At 33.5% G+C, this 20,000-nt stretch overlaps 1 long non-coding RNA gene across 3 annotated transcripts in view; it reads left to right on the top strand.

Annotated features, from left to right (window-relative positions):
• Positions 1-20,000, top strand: part of LOC149131216 (uncharacterized) — a 160,464-nt gene that overhangs the window by 119,106 nt on the left and 21,358 nt on the right. For 2 of the 3 annotated variants that reach the window (XR_016238231.1, XR_016238233.1), the window contains one exon: positions 12,104-12,220. This is a non-coding gene — a long non-coding RNA (uncharacterized LOC149131216). Of the gene's footprint in view, positions 1-8,097; positions 8,276-12,103; positions 12,221-20,000 lie in introns of those variants that run through there. The other variant, XR_016238232.1, reaches the window with a different exon arrangement.

Raw genomic sequence — 20,000 nt, 5'->3', positions numbered from 1 at the left:
ATAAAACATATTACTCTACCTCTGATATTTGAGTACTCTTTTTTCCACCTTGTCTCACATTTATGTGCTTACTCCGGTATATTTATATATATATATATATATATATATATATATATATATATATATATATATATATATATATATATATATGTATGTATGTATGTAGATATATATATACATACATATATATATAAATACATACATACATACACACACACACACACACACACACACACACACACACACACACACACACATATATATATATATACACATAAATAACACGGTTTCTTCCAAGAGATATGTGGGTCTCAAAGAGGGAAATTTCAATGCAAGATTCAACAATCACACCTTAAACTTCAGATACTGGAATAAACGAAAAACTATCAAATTATCCAGCAATATATGGTTCCTAAAAGAACAAGGTGTCAACTACAAGATTTACTGGAAGTTCTTAGCCAAGTGTAAACCTTATACCAACGGCAGTAGCAAGCGTGATCTTTGTAATATGGAAACATGGCTCACCTGGAAAAGTTCCTGGGACCCTGCTACATGTCTAAATTCAAGGACTGAAAATTTTAGATCACGTCCACATGTGACAAACAAAATATCTGTTATGGTTTTGGCCCCACTCCACCGACGATAACGGCTAGAATTCATATTTTTACTATTTTCCTGTACAAGCTTCCCATATATCTTAACGTCTTTTATTTAAAAAATTTTTATTTTATATATATATTCATTTTTTCCTTTTTCCTTTTTCTGTAAATGTGAACGTGTGTGAATATATGTATATGTATGTATATATGTTATATGCATGTGTGTGTGCCTGTGTATATATGTGTATGTGTATATGTATGTATATGAGTATAAGACTGTCCGGTGAATAAGTGCGACTTTCACGCATATGTTTGTATGCGTGCGGGTGTAGTTATGTGATAGGAGGTGGTATATGTATATATATATGTGTGTGTGTACATATATGTGTATATATCTGAATATATGTATATATATCTATACATATATATGTATGTATATATACACGCACATATATATATATATATATATATATATATATATATATATATATATATATACACGTACATATATTAGTTTATGTATATATTAATATTATCTGAGTTTAAAAAAACCTTGACAATGTAAATATGTTAATAGTTACCATGGGTAGCAAAAATCACACAAAAAAAACCAAGGATATCACACCCGTTTTGTAGTTAGAGATACCAAGTTAAAGTGATGCATTTTGAGTAGACATGAATAATAATAATAAATGGAGCAAAACGCATATAAATAAAAGTTCCTTTAATTCCTACATATGTTTCAAAATATATGTGCACTCTACTCCAAAGAAGTAAGAGCTGCTGGAATTGCACGTATATTCATCGTCAGGGAACCAACATATAGAAGTAGAGTGCACATATATTTTGAAACATATGTCGGAATTAAAGGAACTTTTATTTATATGCGTTTTGCTCCATTTATTATTATTATACACGTACATATATATATTTATATATATATATCTTGTGTATATGTATGGATATGTCTGTATATATATATAGGTATATTTATATGTATAAATGTCTAAGTATAAATGTATTGTTACGTGTATGCCTCTAAACTATGTGTATACGAGGATGGTGTTGCGTATATATATATATATATATATATATGCGAGTAAAAATAAATACAAAAAAAGGTGGATTTTTTTGTATGATTGTGTATAGAGGAATATATTATTTTGCTTAAAAGAGTTCCAACACTGTCTGTTTTTTATGTTTTATTTATATTCCTGCAGAACTAATGTGGGGTATAGAATATGGAATATACAATATATAATATAATATACAATATATAATATAAAATAAAATAAAAATGGATGGCACCATGAAATAAAGTATTGAATGTAGATGAAATATTGAGTGTTCAATATAAAGGATCAAATATATAAATATATAAATATAAATATATATATATAAAGGCGACTCGAGTTTCAGGGCTATTTCCCTTCGTCATGGCCGGTATGACAGTCTTTAACAGACTAAGACTGTCATACCGGCCATGACGAAGGGAAATAGCCCTGAAACTCGAGTCGCCTTTATATATATATATTTATATTTATATATTTATATATTTGATCCTTTATATTGAACACTCAATATTTCATCTACATTCAATACTTTATTTCATGGTGCCATCCATTTTTATTTTATTTTATATTATATATTGTATATTATATTATATATTGTATATTCCATATTCTATACCCCACATTAGTTCTGCAGGAATATAAATAAAACATAAAAAACAGACAGTGTTGGAACTCTTTTAAGCAAAATAATATATATATATATATACATGTTTGCGCATGTGTATGGATATGTGTATACGCATGAGTACGTACATACACATATATGTTTGTGTGTTTGTATGTGCATGTATGTATCCATGTTTGTGTGACTGTCTACGTATGTAGACGTTATGAACACGGGAGGTTTTATGTATTGTGAGAATATGGCTGCATTATCTTTTCTCTTTTTTCTTTTCTTCTTTTTTTCTACCTTTTAGAGTAACTTCCCTTTTATTCAACGGTTTTTCATAGCGTCTATTTCCATTAATAGCCGACGAGAATGCATCGAAGCTCTTCTCTCCGACATTCGAAACTCGGAGTGCTATAATGATAACTTTTATCTGTTTATTCTAAATTATAATACACACACACACACACACACACACACACACACACACACACACACACACACACACACACACACACACACACACATATATATATATATATATATATTTGAAGGTTTGGAGGTGATGTACAGAAATTATATAGAAAAAAATTAATTAAGGTACTCAGAAACCTGGATGTTTGTACATTTACAGATTTTTATTATATATATATATATATATATATATATATATAGAAAGAGAGAGAGAGAGTGAGAGAGAGATAGTTGTATAGGATAAAATAATATTTAAGGGCACGAAAGCTGCCATGCCTATTTGCTGGAAATAGGCATCAAATACGTCCAACCACTTAAGATCTTCACTTCACATATACACAAGTTGAAAGCGGGAAAGGCGATTGACTAAAACTTCATAAAATAATTCAGATGGTTTGAGATTGATCGCTAGGCCTCTTCAGAGATTCACAAAAAATTCCATAGAAATATACAGTAAGAGATAAAAACAAAAATGAAATAGAAATAAGAATAAGAATAAAAAAAAAAATAAGGGTACAGCAAGAATAAAATAAATAAATAAATAAATAAATAAATGAAAAATGAATATATAACAATATAAAAATATGAAAATATAAGGCACATAAAAAGCCTACAAACAGTACATGAGGTCATACAAATAGTTATAGACACTCCAATATATAAGTCCTTGACTGTGTGCATAACCCATACTTAGATGTTCAATGATTCAAGACCATATATATATGTGAGTACACATGTGTGTATATATGCTTCTATCCCCTCACACATACGTATACATATACAAATATGTATACACAGGCATTCTCCTACGTACATGGTCCCTGCTACCGACGCTATCCGCTGTGTTTTGAAGGCTGTTTATGTTTTTAAAAAAATTTGCTGAGTGTGTGCGTGTCAGTTCTGTATATTTCGGATGGGTTTATGTGGAAGTTCATTTCAGAGGAGTTATTAATATTCTAATAGTAGCAATAATAGTGAGAATGATGATGATGATGATGATAACACCAACAACAATAATAATACTATGCCAACTTTCTAACTTTGCGGTGAGGTGCCTCGTTATTTTTCTGCGTAGGATATCCTGTTACTTCTTCCAGCGGGTAAGAGGTTCTGCTGCTATTTGGGGAGGGTTAATTTCTACAGTTAATTCCTCCCATCCAATTGGACAACTATTGTTTAAAACTATCTAGGCTTAGCTACGGTTGGATAGACACCAACCGGTCAAGAGGCAAGGGCGCGCATGCATACGTACCCCCCCCCCCCCCACACGCGTGCTATGTATATATCTCCATATCCATACACACGCGTACATATATGTATATACACATATACGTACACAAGCACACATCCCTTCATTCTACTATACACGTGTATAGATGGAGTGTATATACCAATACAAGGATTAGAGGAGTTACTGAATAGACTTTTAAGAAGTCTATATGCAGATAAAAATAATAATAATAAATAACTATCCTTATGTATATATACACGCTAAGAAGTATTCTATGTATAGTAGATACATTCAACTAATGTGCCTTATATTTTTATATTTTTATATTGTTATATTTTTATATTTTATATTTTCATTTTTCATTTATTTATTTATTTATTTATTTATTTATTTTATTCTTGCTGTACCCTTATTTTTATTTTTATTCGTATTTTTATTTCTATTTCATTTTTGTTTTTATTTCTTACTGTATATTTGTATGGAATTTTTTGTGAATCTCTGAAGAAGCCTAGCGAATCGTGCATGTACCCCCATTTCAGCATTTCATCCGCTAATTACTCCGGCAGGAGCGATTCGGATAGAATGGTGCATGCCAACGCTAGGCCGAAACAACTGTAAGTTAATGTTTATTCTCAAATTCCTAATGTACTTTTATTTGTAAACCCGATTGTCATTATAACATGGTTTGTCATAAATATTTGTATTTTGTGGTTTCTTGTCATTTTAGTTACAAAATAAGTTAATTAATTCAACGGAATACACTGTCTGCAAGTCGTTGGGTACAGCATATTATCCTCCATTTTCTAATTGCGATATAAATTTAGGGTAACCCCCCTTTTACCCGCACCCACTTATTACACTTGGTATAACACTAGTGTAACAATAATTGGGTACCCTCCCAGTAGTATATTGGATAGATACTATCCCTTAGTGGGTTGAATCCTCAACCACTAACTCTCTTGCATTATATATATATATACATATATATGTATATATATATATATATATGTATATATATATATATATATATATATATATATATATATATATATATATATATATATATATATATATATATATATATATATATATATATATATATATATATATATATATATATATATATATAGAGAGAGAGAGAGAGAGAGAGAGAGATATGCAGGGCAGGGAATCGTCAATTAGTAATAAAATTAATAATTAACAATTTTGCCGGGTAGCTCAGTATGAAAAAACCTTTTTCGGTAAAAAACATTTATAATCATAAATATATAGGGATTGACAGTAACCTGCTTCTCCAACATACTGAGAATTCAGAAATAGCAGTCAAAGAACTACTGATTTCAAAACTACAAATTATTACTCTAGATTGATAGCGATATTTTTGATACACACAGAACAAAAAACAGTAGAGAAGAGCAAAAAAACACTTGCCTTTAGTTAATTTAGTACGATCGTTTCACAGTTAAGAGTAAAGAATACTCTATTCTGATCTTCAGCTAAATATTCTAATAAATTTGTTAATGTCTAAATAACTCACGTTAATTTTGACCATGTGAACATCAATACCACGTGAGGAAGACGTTAAGAAATTTATCGGCCAGTAAGTTCAAAATCCCTATCGCTATCAATCTAGAGTAATAAATTGTAGTTTTGAAATCAGTAGTTCTTTGACTGCTATTTCTGAATTCTCAGTATATATATATATATATATATATATATATATATATATATATATATATATATATATATATATATATATTTAGACATTTAGACATATTATACGTACAAATATACGTATATATGTATATACTTGCATACATACATATATAAAAACCAAAATAAGCAACACGGATTTTAAAGATGGTTGCAGTACGCATGTTTCATGCTACTCCATTTATTTAAGTAATGCGAGCATTACATTGAATACAATATGTAGAGCAATCTTCAACTGCACGAAAATGCAGAAAATTACAGTAGAATAGACATATTATAATCGTGGCAACATTTCAAATCCAAGTGAGAGGAAGAATACATAAAGATCCATCTTGACATAGCCAAGTCTATCAGGCTAGTAATTGGTTCTAGGCAAAAATTCTAACTGTCTCTGATTTTATTGTCTCTTATCTAGTAGTAATAGTATAAGGGACAATCACTTCTAAGGAAAGGGAAGGTGTAAGCATTATGCATGGACATGGCTATAAAGGATATGGTTATAAAGGTTTCTCTGGTCAGAGTGGCAACACTCTTATAGGTTGGGTTTTTTTTTACTACTATCAAAATGTTGAGGAATTAAACCCTAGGTATATAGGTCAAACAGGGCTTTTTCTTTAGTCTGAATAGAGCATCAGTGTTGTTTTACAGACATCAATATTAGCATAATGCTTACACCTTCCCTTTCCTTAGAAGTGATTGTCCCTTATACTATTACTACTAGATAAGAGACAATAAAATCAGAGACAGTTAGAATTTTTGCCTAGAACCAATTACTAGCCTGATAGACTTGGTTATGTCAAGATGGATTTTTTATGTATTCTTCCTCCCACTTGGATTTGAAATGTTGCCACAGTTATAATATGTCTATTCTACTATAATTTTCTGCATTTTCGTGCAGCTGAAGATTGCTCTACATATTGCATTTAATGTAATGCTCGCATTATTTAAATAAATGAAGTAGCATGAAACGTGCGTACTGCAACCATCTTTAAAATCCGTGTTGCTTATTTTGAATTTTTGATCACCTAGTTTTTGGAATGGTTTTTATATAATACCATGCCATACTATATTCTGGTGCCTAAACATAAGTACCATATTCACTTTTTGAATCTAAATCTAAACCTTTTACATACATATATATATATATATATATATATATATATATATGTATATATGTATGTATATATATATATATATATATATATATATATATATATATATATATATATATATATATATATATATATATGTATATACATATATACGTATATTTGGACACCTATGTGTATATGAGAATGAAGTTGCGTGCACATATACTTATATATATATATATATATATATATATATATATATATATATATACGTGTGTGCGTGTATGTGTGGATATGTGTGCATGTATGAGTACGTATATGCACATATTTTCTTGTGTGTGTATGCGCATGTGCATATACATGTTTGTGTGAGTGCGTACGTATGTAGACGCTACGAACACAGGAAGTTTTATGTCTATGTATTGTTAGAATATGGTTGCGTGTATTTTTTTTTTTACCTTTTCTCTTTTATCGCTTTTCCTTTTTTTATACCTTTTAGAGAAATTTCCCTTTTTTTCAACGGTTTTTCATAGCGTCTATTGCCGTTCATAGCCGACGAGAATGCATTGTAGCTCTTCGCTCCGACATTTGAAACTCCGAATACTATAATGACAACATACTGTTTGTCCTAAATTATACATACCTACATACATACATACATACATACATACATACATACATATATACATACATACATACACACTCACACACATATATAAATTGTTATATTTCGCGACGGCAATTTTCTTTGCCAAATAAACACACACACACTACATATTTGTTCTTCATTCGCTTATTATTGTTCTTATTTTATCTTATGTCCATTGTCTGGAAATCTTTCGACACATATCTGTGACCTCTTCAGTGACACTGTCTGTTTACGTTTATCCTCCTGCTCCACTTCACCCATCTCCTTAAGATAAGTACAGTATGAATTAGTAATTCCTACGTACAGAATGGATTGAGCGGAGCAGGAAAAGGTCGTTGAAGAAGTCACAGATGTGTGAGGAAAGATTTCCAGACATTAGACATAAGATAATATAAGAACAGTAATAAATGAGTGCAAAACGAACATATAACGTGTGTGTTTATTTGGCAAAAAAAGAAAAAGAAAAAGAAAATATGACTATCCCGAAATATAACAATATCTGTTATATTTGTATGAATGTATACATATACATATATATACGTGCACGTGTGTGTGTGTGTGCGTCCGTGTGCAGGCTACGTTCTGTATACGCCTAAATAATTCTTATATAAAGTTTATACATGAACCTTTATTGAAGATTACTGTCACTTTTTTACACAGTGTTATACGCTGTTTCGTACCAATAATTACGGAGGGTGGAGGCGGGTTTCAAATTCCACCGATGATTCGAACAGCGTAAGACTTGTCGCTAGTCACCTGAAGATGAGGATGCGTGAAACGTGTTGCAGTGATTCACAGACAGACACTCAACGTTTGAATAAATATCATTCAACTTTAATTAACAGTATTGAGTACGTTATTTCGCTTAATTGCTTTTCACACTTGCCCACCGCTACAGCCCATTTGTGTTAATACACACACACACACACACACACATACATATAAATACATATACATACAGATACATATAAATACACATATATACACACAATATATATAAAACACGTGTGCATACATCTGTGTATATACGATTATGTATGTATATATATACTTATATATACGAATACATATACATATCAGTATATAACATACACATGCATATGTATGTATATGTATACATGTGTATGGCCCCGTATACATAGACATTTACAAACACTAAATATAATAGCAACTACAAATCGCACGTTTACATGCACATACACACTCTCACACTCACATACGAGGGGTGACGTCATAAAACATCTGTCTGATCGGCTATACAACAAGAACAACATGAGGATCATTTCGTTTTCATTCCATGATAAATTTATTTGAGTTAATTAACTTTCCTGTTAAATGTTTGTATTCATTACATACCTATACACTCTCATGCGCCCACATATATTCCCCCCAAAGAAACATAGAGCAATATGTGTGTATATGTGTGTGTGTGTGTGTGTGTGTGTGTGTGTGTGTGTGTGTATATATATATATATATATATATATATATATATATATATATATATATATAGAGAGAGAGAGAGAGAGAGACAAATATATATATATATATATATGTGCATGATACACACGTACACAGAAACACACACACGCATTCATATATAGTTATACGTGCATGTACGCGCGCGCGTGTATATATGTGTGTGTGTGTGTGTGTGTGTGTGTGTGTGTGTGTGTGTGTGTGTGTACAGACAACTATATACATAAATGTGTAATGGTGTCTGTCAGTCTGTGTTTGGGATTACTCTAACCCCTCCCACACCATCCAACCGATTTTAATGATTTTTTGTACATAGGTAGATCACATGCTCTGAAGTTCAAATAAGGCCGGAATTTACCGAAAACTCGATAATGCTCAATTGGCATCGATTTTTGTGAGGTCAATCGGGCGTTTGAATGGAAATTCCCATAACGATGTTATTTTTCCTACAGCTTTTGCAGTTTTCATGTGTAAAATTTCAACAAAATCGACAGAATAGTCTCTAAAGAAATACGTATTCAATACAAGGTCAGAAGTGGGCTTAACTTCAACACGGAAAACACGAGAAACGCCGGGTCCAACAGCTAGTATATACATAAATGTATACCTACTTAGATCGCCCACCCACACAGATACATACATATATTCTAAAACACGTAAGCGTTCATAAAAAGATCCATATATTCTTTTATTCTTTTATTTGTTTCAGTCATTTGACTGCGGCCATGCTGGAGCACAGCCTTTTTAGTCGAACAAATCGCCCCAAGGACTTATTCTTTGTAAGCCTAGTACTTATTCTATCGGCTCATTTTTGCCGAACCGCTAAGTTACGGAAGTGTAAACACACCAACATCGGTTGTCAAGTGACGGTGGGGAGGGATAAACATAGACACACAAACATATACATGTACATACATACATACATATATATATATATATATATATATATATATATATATATATATATATATATATATATATATATATATATATATATATATATATACAACGGGCGTCGTTCAGTTTCCGTCAACCAAATCCACCCACAAGGCTGAACCCGGAACCATGTGGTTGGTAAGCAAGCTACTTGCCACACAACCACTCCTGCGCCACCTTTATGTACACAAACATGCATACGCTCGTACACACGAATACCCACATACCATTACGCATAACCATGATTTAACCAGACACTGTCATGACTAACTCTATAAAAGTGATAATTGAACTCGTTAAAAATAGCGGGAAAATACCGTCGAAATAACACCCAACTTTCATACATAATTTTAGAATTCATTTGAAGATGGCATGGGTTTAGTGGGGCGGACAGAAAGGCGCTTAATGAGCACGTGGTTTATGTATATATATTAACTTGTTTCGGTCATTGGACAGCGGACAAGCTGGCGCATCGCCATGAAGTGTTTAGTTAATACCTAGTAATTATTCTATCGGTCACTTTTGGCCGAAACGCTAGGTTAGAGGAACGTAAAAAATCACCACCTGTTGTCAGGCTGTGGTAGGAGACAAGCACGAACAGTATACAGGTATATATACATGAATACATGAATACATACATACATACACACACGCACACACATAAATGTGTGTATATGTGATGATGTGTGTATATATATGAATATATATGTAGTGAGTCATATATATGTAGTGAGTCATATTTTGTTGTCGCGGATTGGCACAGTTGTACTTTGGCAACTGCAGTGAATCAGAGTTGGTCGCTTCAGAAACCTATAAAAGGAGTTTGGTTCCAATTACACCGTCAATGTTATGTTTGTAGTTTGTAACATGATGTGTATTGAAAGCATTGCAAGAAGGCAGTTCATTTGTAACAAAACATTAAACTTTATTTAATCAAATGAGTGCTGGCAAGTGGTAACAAAGATAAGTGTCCAACTGCAGACAAATAATGAGAGTGGAGGCCTGTACGTGTTTATAGGGCATGTATGTATGTGAGTCAGGGAAGCCGAAATAACTTGCGTAGGCATGAATAAGAAGTCGTAAGCCGTGATAAGCAATGATAAGTTGGTCTGCGCTATCTAGGAGAAGAAAGAATTATTTAAGGTATCAATTGCGTTGAGGGAATGGACGGTAAAACATGTCCGCAACGCTAAGGTCAAGTGAGAAACTAGGAGCCGTTCGCGATGAAGAGCATTTTGTGTTAGTCGTCCCGCGTCCTTCCTCTGACTGCTGGCTTGAAGACTGGAGCCGAATTCTTTTTCTTTTTCTGTCTTCTTTTTTCTTAAATCTTTCTCTTCTCTTTTCTTTTTCTCTAGAGTGAGAGATAAAGATAGACATATACATCATGATACAGCCTAAAAACACAAACACTGGTGACCTAGACGTGTGAATATTCCTCTTCGAAATATTCCTCAAAAGAATAAATGATCGCGAAGCAAACACTTTGAACCCGTTACACTGGTGGTCCCAACTTGATTCAAACACGCAACCTTCATTCTTCTTACGACGATTCTTTAAGAGCCAGGTAACTGGAGACAGGAATTCAGCACAGTGAGGGATGAAGCGGCGATAAAAGTTCAGCAAGGCAAGGAAATGGCGTGACTGGCGAAGAGAAATAGAAGGAGGAAGTTCCTCAATGATCCACACTTCCTCTGAAAGTAGCCGAACGCCCCCTTTGTCAATGATGTGCTCAGTAAACAAAAGGGAAGATGTGCCAAAAACTCACTACATATATATAAATATATAAATACATATATACAGAGAGGAGGTGGGAGCGAAGTTGTATTGTAGACAAACACATTCAAGCTTGTGACATATATTTACAGGGAGCATAAAATGTAGCTTATAAAAATAAAGAAAAATTATGTAAATCTTTTCTCGACAGCTGTTTCAAGACAGTCATATCTTACAGAATAACCATATTCATGATGTCACAAGTGCGGGTCTAGCGGCATTTGTCAGTGTTTTCAAAAAGGAAGCCTTACTTACTTTCACAATTTCATCTGGAGTTTTGGTTCATCACACTCGTATTACATCATACACATTTCATTTATGTAAGTTAATACCGCCTTGAATAGGCTATTGAGATGAGACTTTACATAATCCTTCTCATTTGTTTTCTTTCTTCTATTTTCTAATCTGTAATTTGTGCTCCAGGTAAATATGTCCCGAGCCTAACTCTATTTATCTGCTTTACTACTTTTCACGATCTAGTGGGACTTGGTTTCATGACATCCATGGCATGTCTTACAGCCTTCACAGTTTTCACAGCATTGAGTAGCAGCCATGATGTCGGCATTTCGATACCCAGCATGAATCATCATGATGAAGGTAACTCTTTTCTAATATTCAGATGGCTTCCAGTCCTCTATCTCAGCTAACTTTTCCTCAACTACAACTTTTATCTGTGCGTTCTGCAAAACCGTTGGTTGTTCACCTATACATAAAGCTCTTCCTGAAAAAATGAAACATGAGAAGTTCTCAAATTTAGCCCGAACATTCTGCACACACACACACACACATATATATATATATATATATATATGTATATATATATATATATATATATATATATATATATATATATATATATATATATATGTATGTATGTATATTTCATCCAACACAACCCTCCCACTGTCGCAAGAGGTACTATACTCGCAAGTTTTGATGTCACCAATCTCTATACTAATATATCTCACGCTTTAGGCCTAGAAGCAATTAAATACTGGGTAGAGAGACATAGAGAATGGATAAATGAACGCTTCAAGACTGACTTCATCACCAAGGCCACACGCCAAGTACTAGAGGAAAATACCTTTAGATTCAGCAATAAAACATATCGACAGCAAAGGGCACGGCTATGGGTACGCAGTTTGCGCCCTCATATGCAAACTTAGTTATGGGATACTTGGAAGAAAAGCAGACACAGTACGTTTTTTAAGTGTTATACTAATGCTCTCTAACGCAAAATCATGGAATTCAAAGAGGCGTGATCGAAATTAAAAATCAACCACAATCCTTTACAAGCTATGACTCCAACAAACTTCATACATTTCTTGAAAGTGTGGTATATTCTTAGCTACAATAGCGACAACATGGATTTTTTCTATCTTCTTGCTCTATAAGAGTATTTGAGTAAAATTATATTAGTGTGTCCGACTGATTAAAATTCTGTTTATTTATTTGTGCAGCTGAGGATTGCCCTGCATTTAAATTGATATAATGATTGCATTGTTCAATTAAATGGAGTCGCTTGAAACGGTCGTGCTGCATCATTTCTTGTTATCCTGTTGCTTATTTTGATTTTATTCACCTTACTTTGAGCTGTACTGATAATATTGCACTGACTTGGTGCTTCAACTTAAGTACCTAATGCAACTGAATCTCAACTATATAAATATGTAAATATATATATATATATATATATATATATATATATATATATATATATATATATATATATATATATACATATACATAATATGCATTTAAATATACACACCTATATATATATATATACATATTTGTATGCTTCTATGTATGTATAAATATATTCTGGAAACAGCCTTTTATTATATAGCTAAGTTAAATGCACCCATCAAGTCTTTCCACACCGTTTGCCTTTTCATTTCTGCTTTAATCTTTACCTACCAGCTCAAGGGGAAGCCACTTTTAGACGCTTTAGAAAGGCAGTCACTAAATCAACTGCATTTCAAACCGGAATTTTAGTGGCATATCATTTTGAGCACTCAGGAAAATATAACCAAAGCCTACAAATTGGTTTAGGCTCAAAGGTACGTCAAACTGTAGAGAGACAATATATTGAAACACTTGTCTCAATGAGTCGATTGTTTTATGAAAAGAACTGTCATCGTAAAACGCTGGAGTTGTGAGTCACCCTGAAAAAATTGCTAGTGTCTTTATATATATATATATTGTTGTGTCTGGGGAGAGTCATACTGCTAGATAAAAAAGCGAAGTATGTAAATATATATATATATATATATATATATATATATATACATATATCAGAGACAGAAAATGATATTCATGATATTCTTTATTCAAAACGACTATTATTTCGACTTACACCGCACCTGTAGCTCATAGGTGAGATGCTGTGCAATGAATAGCCTTGTGTCACAGGTGCAGATTTTGCCTCCTCAGGTGACTTTTTAAACAATTACCTCCCTATTTTTTCCTCACCATTTCATTTAACCTTCTAACTACATATATCTTGTTAGTTGCTGCATTCTAGCAGTTCTCTTAAGCAACTGTGAGAGAAGATATACTTAGTGTCAGTAAATAAAATACACCGATAAGAAAAGATATATAAATAACAACATGAACACATAAAACATACACAAGATCAGAATAAAACCGAGATATATAGATAAGATATAATCAAAACAACGATATAAACAAATAAGTAGATATAGAAAAAGATGTATTAACGGGTTCCACTTGGCAGAAAAAACGCATTAGAAAGATATAAAGGAAGAGAGAATTAGACAGATTAGGAGATAGAATTAAGGAGAAGTAGAAAAGAAACGGTCGTTCGAAAGCAACTGCTCATTAAACTTCCAAAGACTTCCTTTATAATATTAATTTCCCTTTCTTTTGAGTCTCCATGCCGTCCAGTCTATTCTATGACAATTGTGTCTCCAAACTTGAGTTAATTTATTACCACCACACGCATCGATATACATAGATATACTGACACACGCACATACAGTTACACATATACGCCAATATCTATATACTAGCACACACAAACACAATGTTACTCATGCACACGGATAAACATGCGCCCGGACATACATGCACACGGATACACATGAACACACATTTGCACTCACACACATTGACACACACGTACTGACACGTGTACGCATATTAACACACACACACATACACATTGATAAACACATACATTATTGCCATACAACACTACACAATATGATAATGTTGAATAGAGTAAAACGAAAACAATTATAATGGTTACAAAAATAATAATAATAATGATGATAACAATAATCTTTTCTGCTACAAGCACAAAGCCCGAAATTTTTAGGGAGGGCGGCAGCCGATTAGACTTAATTTATCGACCCCAAAAGGATGAAAGCAAAGTCGACCTCAGTGGAATTTGAACTCAGAACATAAAGACGGACGAAATGCCGCTAAGTACTTTGCTTGCCGCCTTTGGACGATAATAATATCAAGTAATTAAGAATGAAATGCCCGATGTTCATATGCACCAAGTTTAACAGTCGTTAACTCTAATGTTTTATTCTGACAATTCCTTGTTTTACAACATTTTTCGAAATGCAATTCATGATGCCTGATTATATTGTGAGTTTTCAATTGTAGATCAATTTTTGTGAATCCATAGATAGATAAAAAAAATTCGTGTTGTTTATGCATATGAGTTCCGCCGTGGAACTAATGCATCCCAGACATCTCGAAACATCAATGAGGTGTTTGTGAAGATGTGGTGAATGAGCGCACTGTACGTAGAATCAGCCCCGTGGTAGACCTAGACCAAGATGGATAATGATGAGCTAGAAACTGCAGTGGAAGCAGATACATCTCTACGCGTGAATTAGCAGCAAGGCTTGATGTTTCGATTCTAACTGTATTGGACCATCTGAAACAAATCGGGGAGGTAAAGAAACTGGACAAATGGGTACCACACGAACTGAACGAGCATCGGCAGGAAACATGACTAAAGGTACATAACCACACAACAACTGAAGAAATACGTCCCGAAAGGATGAAAGGCAAAGTTGACTTCGGCGAAATTTGAACTCAGAACGTAAAGACAGACGAAATACCGCTCAGCACTTAAGCACTTCACCCGGTGTGCTAACGTTTCTGCCACCTCGGACAAGCCTGTTCAGGCATCCATCGCTAGAAGCCAATTGATGCGGCATCGTCCGGTGGAGTCGTTCTTTGTTTTGTTGTGCTTCTCGCCTGTTCATCGATATTACCCATGGCCGAGATGAAGGAACAACATACTTCCGTGAAATTCTGTTTTCTACTGGGGAAAACGGAGGCCGAAACAGTTGTCATGCTTCAAACTGCTTATAAGGACGCTGTTATGAGCACAACACAAGTTTACGAGAGGTCTACACTCCCTAGGAATGGTCACTTGTCGCTTGAAGACCAATCTCGTTCAGGGTAACCGTCCACCTCCCGAACGAATGTAAACATCACAAAAATTCATGAACTGATCTTAGAGGACAGTCACCAAACAATTGACGACCTTCTTGATATGACTGGCGTGTTCTAGAGGTCTTGCCAACGAATTTTGAGGGAGGAATTGCGCATGAAAAGAGTCGCAGGAAAATTTGCGTCTCGTTTGCTCACGGAAGATGAAAAGCAGTCACGACTGAATGCGTGTTGTGAACTGAAAGAAAAGTTGGAAGTTGACCCGGACCCTTTTCCGACGTTTATCACTGGTGACGAAAGCTTGTGCTACAGAATTTGCAGATGTTGAAGAGGTGAAGGAGAAAACGACGGAGGCGTTAAAAGGCACCACTTTGCAAGATTTCCAGGACTGCTTCCAACAGTGGAAAACGCGCCTGGATCGATGCGTTACTTCAGGTGGAGAATATTTTGAAGGCGATAAAAGTATAAACGTAAAACTAAGTGAATAATATAATATTGCAAAATTGCGGTTTCTTTTGGATCTCACTCATATATATATATATATATATATATATATATATATATATATATATATATATATATATATCTTTTATTTCAGTCATTTGACTGCCGCTGTACTGGAGCAATACCTTACAGGGTTTTTTAGTCGAAGAAATCGACCCCAGGACTTATTCTTTGTAAGCCTAGTACTTATTCTATCGGTGGTTTTGCTGAACCTTCAAGTCACGGGGACGTAAACACACCAATATACATGCATTTATATGCATACCTACATCTATATGTTTACATACATGCATATATGGGTACAGGACATAAAAAAAAAACGTTAAACACAATGAGAAACGAAAACATAGAAAACGAACTTTTTTCGAAAAACGAAAAAAACAAACAGAGAAACGAGACATGCAATATAAAGAGTATAACCCTTCGTCAGTTGTAAACTCTTTATGTTGCATGTCTCGTTTCTCTGTTTGTTTTTTTCGTTGTTCAAAAAAAGTTCGTTTTCTATGTTTTCGTTTTTATGTTGACGTTTTTTTGATGTCCTGTACCCACATATGCATCTATGTATACATATAGATGTAGGTATGTACATATATGTATGGATATATGCATATATATATATATATATATATATATATATATATATATATATATATATATATATATATATATATATATATATATTCCTTAATTCTATCATTCTTTTACTTGTTTCGGTCACTTCACTGTGGCCATGCAAAATTCTAGTTTCCGTCGTATATATAACAATCATCAGTGAGGGATTATCAATCCGGGTAAAATACTTTTGTATCTCTCCGTTAGTAAACGAGGCTAACAATATTGTTTAGATTGATGATGATCTCCGAGGTTGTAGTTCATCACAATTCTATGTAAATTCGTGGTTGTGTTCCAGTTATACTGGTTGTGTATGTATGTCTGCCTATGTCCATAAATATATATCTAGCCTCTGCACTGTCATTAATCCCATCACATCAACTCCTTAAACAAAACCAAAGAAATTCTACACATTCACTCACCAATTATTCTTTCTTCAATTCAGAAGCAATCATTTCTCCGTCTCTATTCTACTATTGTGTCATTCCATCAAATTTCGCTTTTATTTATTCTTTTTCATGTATTTCACCATTCCTATCATGTCATTATTCCTTCCCTCTTTTTTTCTTTCTTTCTTTCTTTCTTTCTTTCTTTCTTTCTTTCTTTCTTTTTTTCTTTCTTTCTTTCTGTCTGTCTGTTTGACTGTCTTTCTTATCATTATTCCTTGCCTTCTTTATTTCTTTCATCCTTTTCCATCGTTCCTTTATGATGATGATGATGATGATGATGATGATGATGATGATGATGATGATGATGATGATGATGATGACGGTGATAAAGAAGAAGTCGATGATGATGACGATGACGACACCGATCTTGATGATGTTAATGATGATGATGATGATGATGATGACGAGGACTATGAGACAGCGATGACGATGATGACGATGATAATAACGACGGTGGTAACGCTGCATCTGGACACATCGTCAGTGATATTTCCTAGAAGTCATTGAGTCGTTCAAATCTTTCAACAATCGGAACCCTTCGCCCAGGCAACCGAACCAGTGGTTGATGAAGTCCCCAAATTTCTCCAGTTGGCACTGCATCACATAGCACTGCATCTTCCTAGTCTTATACTTCCTGATCTGCAGTCTCATTGAACTAACCTCTTCTGCCTCCATAATCAAAATTTTCGCCTTCCGCCTACTGTCTCCTCTGGTATCCATCGTGTAGGCTCTATAGAAGGAGTTAGCCTAAAAGCCCCCCATATGGAATCTCAGTAAGACCATAACTTGCTTACTACTCGTTGTTTCGGCATATCTCTACCAGCTCAAAATATTTCGTTCTGGACAGGGGCAAAGGGAACCCAAAGTGGAATCCCTAGGTGACATTTGCTCCATTTTTAAATAAGTGCCTTTGTATGAGCACGCATGCGCGCGCGCTCACACACACACACACGCACGCGTGTTATATATCTTTCATATTTTATTTATTTACGTTTTTCAGTCATTAAACTGCGGTCATACTGGGGCACCACCTTGAAGAATTTTAGTCACATGAATGAATCGACCACAAAATTAATTTTCTTAACATGATACTTATTCTCTCAGTTTATTTTTAGCGAATCGCTAAGTTACTGGGTAGCAAACATACCAACACCGGTTGTCAAGCGGTGTTGGGAAAGAAACAGACACAGACACAAAGAAACACACACACACCTTTATACATATATACTTATATATATATATATATATATATATATATATATATATATATATATATATATATATATATATATATATATATATATATATAATTTGAGGAAACAATATCCACATAAAGGGTTGTTAAAAACAATCCTGATGCCAACTAGGTTTAACCAAATGTATTGATAGAACGATCATCAATATATATGTGTATAACAGTTTCATAAAATTAAAAAGGCAATAACAGAAGATGGAGAAGAAAATTTAAAAAGATGCTTGGGTTGTTTTATTTGTATTACAATTGGAAAAGTAATTCAAATTAAAAGATGAAAAAATATACCTCTATGAGTATAAAAGGAACGCCTCAACCAACAAAATAGGCCCCCAAAAAAGCAGAGTAAAAGTAAGGGAGAGGAGGATAGTGAGAGGAGAGGAAAAGGGCAGAAGCGAGAAAGAAGAGAGAGAGAGAGCTCTCTTACAACCTCCTCCTTTCCCTCCCCTCTCTCTTTCTCTCCTTGTCTCCCTCTCTCATCTTTTCTCTCTCTTTCGCTCACTCTTTCTTCCACATCCTCCTCCTCTCTTCCCTTATCTCTCTTTTGCTCTCTTTCTCTTCCACTGTCATCCTCCGCTTCCTCTTCCTACCCCCTTTCCCTTTTTAATTTTTCTTCTCCATTTTCTTTCATTGACTCTTTAATTATATATATATATATATATATATATATATATATATATATATATATATATATATATATATATATATATATATATATATATATATATATATATATATACATATATAAACATATACATATATATATATATATATATATATATATATATATATATATATATATATATATGCTTAGGAAAGTGAGACTGAAATGCCAGTCCAGAAACCGGTTCACGTGAGTCCAAATACTTAAATGTATGCTGGGATATTGTCTTAGCCCGTTTGCCTTCAGACGGTTGATTTCTGTAGTTATTCTCAGTGTATTTTGGCGATTTAAATAAGAGTTTTGACTGTTATTTCTAGCAGATAGATGTACTTAGTATGTCCTTTGATTAAATTAAATGCTTCTGCTATTCAATGCTGTTTTTGCGCCTGGAATCGCCTATATTATTGATTCTGTTATCATTTTTAATTGTTACACTAGATAATAACAGAGTCAATC

Source organism: Octopus bimaculoides, chromosome 24, assembly GCF_046866305.1.
Source record: "Octopus bimaculoides isolate indiv1 chromosome 24, ASM4686630v1, whole genome shotgun sequence".
In the NCBI taxonomy this organism is placed as follows: domain Eukaryota; kingdom Metazoa; phylum Mollusca; class Cephalopoda; order Octopoda; family Octopodidae; genus Octopus; species Octopus bimaculoides.
Note: the sequence above shows the minus strand (reverse complement) of the source record. Positions and strands in the feature narration are given on the sequence as shown.